A 9,557-nucleotide genomic window follows, 5' to 3' on the forward strand; every position below is an offset into this window, starting at 1 on the left:
GACTAATGTGGTCAGATGCTCTCACGAGCCAAACAACTTGTCCCTCTCGTCAGCTTTATTGCCTCTGCAATTTCTATCCAGGCCTCAGATAAATTCAAAATCACTACATGTTGGAGGCAGTCAAGATTACTCATGAGTAATCAAAACTTCTGATTGTAGAAAATAACAATGGTCCAGTCAATCATTTGGCCAATCAAAGAACATGCTTGTAAATTGTTTATTTTCAGTTTAGGCATAAGGAGAATGCATCTCAGGCAAAAAAAGGTGGGAAAGGAACTCCTTTATTGAGCAGGTGTGGTGTGCTAGATGCCGAAGTAGGCATTTATAGATACAATCTCACGTTCATTCTCTTAAGAGTTTGTCCACAGACCTGCTGTTATTTATTATTGCAGATGGAGAAATCGTAGCTCAGAGAGATAAAGTTGCTGAGCCAGTACATAGTATGGAATCGTGGGTCCCGACTGCGGTGATGTAAAGGCAATGGGCCTTCCACTGGCTGAGGGGTGCTCATGGCCTTTGGCAGACTCCTTTATGCAGATGGGACCCTGGGGAGGCCTGGACCTTCTTATGAGGGCAGTTGAGCTGAGCTTCTAAAATTACAAATCTGATCACACTTTCTCTTGTTAACAACCTGCCAATGGGCCCTCGTTGTCTATCAGATAAAACTCCCAGGTCTTAATAATTTGACAGTCAAAGTTTTAGTCACCTGACCTCTAGCTTCACCTGTCATCACATCCTTTTTGTATGATTTATGCTCTCTCCGTCCCCTTGGCTCTTGCCCTTGCTGTCTCCTCTTCGGACACCCCTCCCCGTCGCTGACTCCTCCTTCAGGTTGCAAGATACAGACGCCACCTCCTCCAGGAAGCTTTCCTTGCTGACCAACCCTCTGCTCCTGCTGGATTACACGCCCCTCCTCACTGCTTCCCTCTCTTGGAGCAGTTCATGAGCTGTGTACTTTGGCTAGCCCGTTTGAGCCTCGGTTTCTGCAGCTTTAAAATGGCTACAATAATAATTGTACTTGAAATAGAGAGATATAGTAAAGTGAAAAGGCATCGTCTCCATAGAGCTCTTTGCATCATGCCTTGCTCAGAGTAAGCCCTCGATGCCTCCTGCAGGAGATTGGGAACTACGAGCAGGCCCCCCGTAGCTGTGTATCTCCAGCACCTAGCCCAGGGCGGGGCGCTGCCATGATCAATAGATGTTTGTGTAGGGACCAATGTTATTTTCTTTGGGGAAGTCTCAAGTAGACTAATTATGCGAATGACTAATTGATATAATGTTTTACCAGCAACTGTGGGTTGCAGATATGTAGTGACCTGCCCAAGGCCACACAGAAGGTATTTGGCAGAGCAAAATTTTTGTCCCTTGTGCAGGAAGGCTACCACATCCAACTGATTGACTCAGGGAAGGAGACTTTTTTTTTTTTTTTGTCTTGGTGAGGGAGGAAGAGAGGATAAAGAAGGTACCAAGATTCCCCCTTTCTTTATTTTGTTCTCTGTAGCGCCTGTCTGCGAACCCTCAGAGAGCAAGTTCATGTGCTAACAAGAACAACAGTAGCTCTCACTATCCGCCAGCCCCTGTGCTCTGACGAGCTCTTCATGGCATTATCTGGCTTCTCTGCACAGCAACCCTTGCGGGCGGGAACTGTTTAAACACCATTTTACAGATGAGGAAACCGAGGTTAAGCTTCCTGACTTGCCAAAGTCTCCCTTTGTGAGAAGCCGGGCTGGAATGCAAGCGCAGCCCGTGGGACTCCGCAGCGCACCCACGGACCTCCGAGCAGCGCTGTCTGTCAGATAAAACTCCCAGGCTTTTATCAGATAAAACTCCCAGGCTTTCCAGTTCAAGCCACATCAGCGACTTAGCACATCTTTCCGGAGAACGTCCTGGAAAAGGCATTAGACTAATGCAGAGACACAATGCTTCCCAGAGGAGGGAATAGAGGAAACCCACACACGATGATTCATCCTCTTACTACGTGTTGCGTGCTGTTCTAGAGCTGTGGCATGTGTCAGACTTATTTCATTGTCACAACAAGCCTTTGTGGCAGGTACTAGATTTACTCCCCATTTTAAAGGTCAGGAAACTGGGTTAACAGCTTGCACAAGGGGACACGGCTCCTAAACGGTAGAGTCTGGCTTTGGACACAGAGCCGCTACACCACGCTGCGTCGTAGGGTACAGTAATGCCAGCGGTGGCATTCAGAAAGGGCTTTGAAAGAGACCAAGGGGAGATGGGCGCAGTTGGGAGAGACACCCAATGAGGAGGTCCCGGGCAAACCCTTTCTGCTTGAACTCAAATCGTGTGGTAATCCACGATCCACGTCTGATACCATCTCTGGGAATGGGCCTGGAACAGTGAGAAATGGAGCAGACAGTTGAGCAAGGCAGCTTGAACTCTTAGGGAATGGAAAATTCTGAAAAGGAAGGTGCCAGGAGCTTGGAGAGGCAGAGCCCCAGGTCTGAGACCCCCTTCCCTGGTCTCGCTCTACCCTAAATTTATCCTGCCTGCTTCTCCACCTGACCCTCCGATCCCTGTCTTTCCTCCTCTCTTCCTCCCCAATGCCAAGCCGTCAGGGTACCATTATCAGCATCATTTTGGAAGAGCCAGCTGAGCCCTGGTGTCCTGGCCGGTCCCGGACTTTGCCAAGATGGAAGGTTCAGAGAGGTAAAGCAAACCTCCCTCAGCCCCACAGTATTATTAGAGCATTTTTATCCTGGTTCTGCTTAGCCGGTCCGAGCCTTTAAAATGGGAATGACGATATCTTTCCGGGGCAGACATTAGTCCTGCTCCCCACCCACCCTATTTGTCTTTTCGGATACTGTACGTGTCTTCTTTTATGAAACAATGGGGAATTGAAGGGCAGAAGGTCTACTTTACGGTATTTCAGTAACCCACATACGGCTTTGCCCTTAAAAAAAGATGTCAGTTAACAAAACAGCCTTCCCCAAATTGTCCTGACCCAAAGCCAGCTCCAGAATCCCTGGGATCGCTGTGGCGGTTCAGCCACTATGTCCCCCTGGTGTGCTTGTGGCTCAGAGGGCTCAGTTTTCTTGAAAATCCTGTCCTGGCGACAGAGCCCAGGCTAGCAGAGCAGGGCGCTAGTCAGCAGGTTCAGGGTGAGACTCCATTTTTCTCCACTCGGATGGTTAGAAGGCAGCTGAATAATCATTTAAGTGCTCGCTGTGATGAGTGCCCAGGCCCCAGGTTGAGACAGGTGGCCTCAGATGTCCTGGGTATTAACGTAGCTAATCATGTGCATTGCTTCGCGGGGAGACAGGAGGGAAGCTGGGGCTGGGAGTCGATGGAGAGGCACAGTGGGACGCAGTCCTGGGTGTGCTCGTCGGTGGGCTGTCCTGGGAAACCGGGGTGCCTTGGCCAGTTCCTGAGGTGGCTGGTCCCTCACAGCGACAGTCTGCAGCTCCAGGATGACCCTGGTGTAGCTGTGGAGGGAGAGATGGGCCCAGTAAAGAGGTGCTGACAGACGGCTTGATCATGATCAAAACACGCACTTCCCAGGTAAGGAGAAAAATGCCACCCTTCGGAAGTAGAGAAAAGAAAAGAAACCTGCCAAGTCTGTGTCCCTGGAGGGTACCCGATGCCAGAGAAGAGGGAGCCTGGTTTCACTGTCCATCTTGGCTTGACCTGCATCGCCGGCTCTGAAGGGGATTAAGGTTTAGCCTGTATTTCCTCTTCCCTATGGCTGGACTTGGCCATACCTATCTTATGTTGGAGCTTTTTGAAAAAAGAAGAAAGAAAAAATGGAAGCTCTGTGGGATTCGCTACTGACTTCCCTTTAGTGTGACTAAGCAACTGCAAATATGCAAAGCCCAGCCTGGCCATCGCCCTGTATCTCTGCCCTCAATGCAGGCACTCGAAGCCCAGAGCATCTTCTGCCAGAGACAGCAGGTTTGCGACTCGAGCAGACCCAGGTCAAGAGCAAGTCAGTGCAGCTGAGTCAGTGAAGCAGGGAGAAGCCAAAGCCTTGGAAGAGTCTTCAAGGACAGCGCTCAGAAAACCAAGCGGTGCATTGTGTATTTTTTTTAAAAAACTTGTCTCCTGGTCTTTGTGAGCATCTAAGACTCAGGGAAACATATACTGTGGTTATGTGTGTTAAAAACTTTTTACAAGTTCTGAGAGAATACTGAATATGGTCAGAACGGTACATCTTTGCTGGTGTTTTGGGGGGACGGAAGTGAGGGTGAGGTGTAAACCAACATCAACTGGGCTTTTCTTTGATTGCTTTTCAGGAATAAAGCTTGGATCCTTTATCATGCTAAATTGGAACACTGTTTCTCCTTCCTTTATAGATTTATTCCTTCTCCTGGTGTTTGGTGGGACAAACTACGACTCTTCAAGCGTGATCGATTCCTGGCCTACAGTAGGTGTCTAGTAAGTGCTACTCTTTCCCGCCTATCTTCGGGTGCCTTTCTCTCCTCCTCATTTCCCCACACCCTCGACCCCGGCAACCACCATTTTCCTCTCTGTTTCTGTAAGTTTGCTCTTTTTAGAGTCTACATATAAGCGAGATCATACGATTTGTCTTTCTCTGCCCGCTTTATTTTACTTAGCATAATGCCCTCAAGTGTCATTCATGTCGTAAATGCCAGGATTTCCTTCTTTTTTATGGCTGACTAATATTCCATCACACACACACACACACACACACACACACACACACACACACACACACACCCCGCATGTTCTTTATCCATTCATCCATTGACGGACACTTAGGTTATTTCTGCCTTTCCTATTACAGGCAACGCTGCAATGAACACGGGGTTCAGATATCTCTTTGAGACAGGGATTTCATTCCCTTTGGAAATACACCCGGAAGCGGCATTTCCAGACCACACGGTACTTCTGGCTTCAACGCGGCGAGGCACCTCCGGGTCGTTTTCCACGGTGGCCGCACCGGCCAACGTCCTGCCGGCAGCTCGCCAGGGTTCCCTTTTCACCTCGTCCTAGTCATCGTTTTCCATCTCCGGCCTCTGTGATAACAGCTGTTCTAACAAGCGCGAGGCGATACCTCATCGCGCCTTCTGATTTGCGTTTCCCTGATGATTCATGCCTTTGGGAACCAGTCCACGTACCTGTCGGTTATTCCTCTTGTCTTTGGAAAGATGCTCGTTCCTGTCCTCTGGCCGCTTTTAATCGAATCACTTGTGTTTTTGTTATTGTTATTCGCTTGGACCCCTTAGCGTCACCTCAGACAAGACATAGCTAAAGCAAACTTTGGGTTGTCCTCCGCAAACTCCTTCTTTTCCGGTGTTCCCCATCTCAATTCGTAGCACCCCCATTCACCCCAAACCTAAGAACTGTCCCGAGCTTGCCTTATCTCACATCCTACGTTTGAATCATCAGGCAGTCCAGTCAAGTCCACCTTCAAACCGTGACAGTCCACTCCTCACAACCCAACCCTAGGCGTACCTACCTCTCACCTGGGCCCCGGTCGTGCCTTCGAATTGGGGTTCCCAGTTCCACCCACACTTTCTAGAGGCCACGCAGGAGGTCTGCCCGTTGCTGAGAGAAGGCCGTTTGTTCTGCAGATGAAACACAGCGCCATGTCACAGGGTATGGGCCGTCCCCGGTGTCTCTTGGCCCCCCGGGTGGGGGTCGGCGGGGGGTGGGGCTGGGAGGAGGAGGCCTGCGTCGGGGGGCGGGTGCGAGCAGAGGCAGCGCTCCTCGCGGGCTCACGTACCCCTGCTGCCTTCCTCGGCCGGCGGAGGCGGCAGCTGTGTTGGCGCGAGGCTTTCTCTCTTCTTCTAACTTAGCGCTTTATTCATTTCCCGATTAGAATTTTTGCGGCAACAGGCACGTGTTAACTTCGTAATAATAATGACAATAATTTCAAAAAGTCCCATACACCTGAGTGAAGTTTTAGGAAGAAAGATAATGAAAATTCTAGATCAATAGCAAGACATTCCAGATATGTACCTCATCCTCACAGCTGAAGAAGGGAGACCGGCGTGGGACATGGGGGGCAGCGATCAGCCACACTGTGTGATTTCCTGGACCGCATATTCTCTGCCAATCTCACCTCTTCGCCTTCCCTCAGGGGTTCCCCCACCCCCGTCTTCCTTCCTACAACAATCATCCGTGAAAGGCCAGGTGCAGTGTGCTAAATGGCACCAAGAGCCTGGATAGCCATGGGGCCCATGGGCGGGACCCGTCGATTCTAGATTAGCTTAGGTGTCTCTCTCTTGGGCCCTGGGAGCTCGCCATTGCTGAAACGCAATAGCCTTCGAGGCTGTGTCTGCTCCCCGTTGCTCCTTCCGTGAGTCATTCGCTCCTTTCTGGGATCACCCAAAATTATGCGCGTACCTGATAGGTACTTGCCAAGCATTTGGTGGAGAGGCTAAAGCTTCCTGTGCCTCAGTTTCCTCAACTGCACCACGAGGGAGGTAAAATGCACCCCGTATACCTCACAGATCTCTTGGGGGAATAAAATGAGAGAAGTATAACCTCTTGGTGAGGTCAAATCTCACGTGACTCCTTGTAAATTATCACGAATCCTAAGAAGCAGAGCTGGTTGGGGGGGGGGGCAGGATTATCTACTCTTACTGCAGGGAAAAGATTCAGAGATGTTTAATGACTTGCCTAAGATTGCACAGCAAGCTATTTTGAAATATTTCTCTGAACTTTGACCCTCCCCCCAACTCCTAGGCTCTTTTTTGAAACACAGAAAAGGGTCAGGGGGTGTTCTCCTCAGGCCACCGATGTTTACTGGATCAGGTTGACTGATTGCAAAACGGAGATTGGGAAAGGGGGGATGGGGGGCAGGGCCCAGGATCTCAGGGCTGCGGTTGGACCCCAGCAGACCCTCTGGCCACAGCCGCGTGCTCTGCCAGCCTCAGCGCCAGGTGACCCTCAGGCCCCACTGCCTCAGGTGGATGCCGGGCTCGAAGCGCTTAGAGCAGCACCTGGTACGTAGTGAGCGCTCAGCCCGTGCGGCTGCCGAGAGCCCTGTGCCTGGTGCTGCTGGTGCTGGCTCAGTTAGAACCCTCCGCCAGGCCCGGGGCGGTGGAGCTGGATCTTTGGACATCTCAAGAGGGCCAGGAGGGGTTCTCAGGGGTTCTCTAAAACAGCTGTGCTGGGGACCTCCCTGGAGAGACCGGCGGACACCAGAGACACAGGCAAAGGTTGCATTGCGAAGCAAGGTGGATGGAGATGGATTCTGGAGCCGGGGTGGCTGGGTTCAAATCCCAGCTGGGACTCATCCCAGTTGTGTGTTGTTCAGCCAGACATTTAATCTCTCTGTCCCTCATTTCCCAGTCTTGCAGTGAAACAATCGCGGGGCCTTCCTATCGTGAGGACGAAGAGTCGAGTTAAGGTTTCGGAGGGCTTGGAGCAGCGTTAGGTCAGTGCTTGGAGAGTGAACAAACCAGCAGCCATCCCTGGCCCTTCCTGAAGGCCCAGCTCCCCAGGTCCGGCCACCGTACAGAGGTGTGGCAGGCCTTTCATATCCCTCATCTTCAGATAATTAGATGAGACAAAAAAGGGGAGGACGTAAAAACCGCCCGCCTGCTCTGGACTGTGGCCGCGGTGCGCAGCGAGTCTGTTTTCTGCAGGTGCTCCCCGGGGGAAATAGCTGTCTTTTGGCAACAGGTAACGAGAAACCAGAACTGGTCAAACTGGGGGAACCTGCCCCGCACTCCCTCCCCCATCCACCTGACCTCCGGTCATAAACTCTGCTGCCCGTCTGTCCAGGCGGGAAGAAACTCTGCTGCCCGTCTGTCCAGGCGGGAAGAAAACGTCCACAAAACACAGAACAGGACGGCGTAGGCCCAGACCCCAGGGGCTGGCCCGAGGCGGGCCGAGCACTGGGCTGAGACCCCGCACACCTGGTTCCGGGTTCCGGTCGAGCTCTGGTCCTGGGGCGAAGTCCCGAAAGCTCTCTGAACTTCAGTGTGCCCTTCAGTAAAGTGAAGGTTGTCACACTCCAGTGCAGGGACAATAGATACAAACATGTAAGCAGGAGATCCGTGCGTTTAGAACAGTGAGTAATAATTCTCACTGAGTAGAGAGCTTCTGGGGCACCTGGCGCCTGTCCACGGGGACATTTCAGCACAGCCTGTCCTTGGGGGTGTTCAAACCTTCAGCCTGCGGTGTCAAGGCTCAGGAGAACCTCACATGCCGATAGAACGTGGCAGGCAGGAGACCGGCCTCGGACATCAGGGGGTGCGGCCATATCTGTGGTCTGTGGTCAAGAGACCTGAGTTCTTATCCGGTTTCTGCCACTGCGGGGCTTTGGGCAGTCACTTTCCTTCTTTGGGTCCCTGGAAATGAGAGGCCGGTGGCAGGAAGCAGCGCAGTGTGGCAGGGTGTAAACCTACTAGGTAATATGCATGAAATTCTTTTGCAAACTTCAAGGGACTACAGCATGGACAGCACTGGCCAGGAACCTTGGGCTCTAGCCCTGCCTCTGGAGCGAGCATGCCGTGTGACCTTGGGCAAGTCACTTCTCTCTGAGCCTGTTTTCTTGCATCTAGGGCTGGATCAGTAGTTCCCAAACAGGGTGCATGTTAGAATCGACTTGGGAATCTGGGTCTGAGAGAAGGGATGTCTCACCTTGTTCTAGACCGACTCAGTCAGAACATCTGGTAATGGGCGGGGAGGTATCAGGATCATTTCCAAGCTGCCCAGTTGTTGCCAATATGCAGACGTGGTTGGAAATGTCTGTCGCATCGATCCAGAAGGCTTGTGTAGACTTGAACTTGTTTGATTTCTAGAAGTTCATGAGACTTGGGGATCACAGGTGTCCCTGACACAGATAACAGCATCCTCCCTGCCGGGAATGGAGAATTCCTGCCCAGCCTCCAGCTGTGTGCTAGAATTTCCTTAGGGAGCTTTAACAAACCTCCCGTGACTGGGCCTCACCCAGGGCAAGTAAATATGAATGAGATCTTTGGGGTTAAGGCATCCTTATTTAAAAAAAAAAATCTAAATCTCCCCAGGTGACTCTAATGTGTAACTGGAATTGAGAGCTGCTGGTTTAAGAACAGCCGGCAAGTCAAATAACGCAGAGACCCCTTTCTTTTTCTGCCCAGACGGGTCAGCCTTCTTGATCCTGAGGGCATGCTCTGAGTGGGGCAGGTGTCTAGAGGTTGCAGACTTGGACTCTGAAACCAGGTAGCCTAGGTTTAAATTCCAACTTGACCTCCTGATTGGCTATGTGACTGTTGCAAACCACGTTGTGATATTGTGATTCATAAGCTGTTTGGTCTCCATTCCTTTTCTAGTTCACAGTCCCCAGATGCTTAGAATTCCCTAATGTGTGGAGAGTGATCAAGGTGCCCTTTGTTATGTCAATGAAGGTGACTTTTTGACCTCGCCCAAGGGTGGGGCTGGTTTCCATGGGAACCCACCACTGATTAGCTGTTTGGAGCTTCAGTTAACCCTCCTTCCCTTCTCCTTGGAGGGGAGAGGGACTGGAAGTTGAGTTTAGTTGCTAATGGCTGATGACTTAGTTAATCATGGCTGTGTAAGAACCTCCCATGTAAACACACCGGAGGACAGCTCCTTGGACCTTTTTAGGAGAGCTTCCATATTCG

At 51.2% G+C, this 9,557-nt stretch overlaps 1 long non-coding RNA gene across 1 annotated transcript; it reads left to right on the plus strand.

The window, feature by feature from the left end:
- The first annotated feature begins 4,115 nt into the window (after positions 1-4,115).
- Positions 4,116-5,162, plus strand: LOC118612049. The gene is made up of 2 exons (XR_004954769.1): positions 4,116-4,392; positions 4,763-5,162. It is a non-coding gene; the product is annotated as an uncharacterized LOC118612049 (long non-coding RNA).
- Positions 5,163-9,557: the final 4,395 nt, after the last annotated feature.

Source organism: Rousettus aegyptiacus, unplaced genomic scaffold, assembly GCF_014176215.1.
Source record: "Rousettus aegyptiacus isolate mRouAeg1 unplaced genomic scaffold, mRouAeg1.p scaffold_m13_p_15, whole genome shotgun sequence".
NCBI classification, from domain to species: domain Eukaryota; kingdom Metazoa; phylum Chordata; class Mammalia; order Chiroptera; family Pteropodidae; genus Rousettus; species Rousettus aegyptiacus.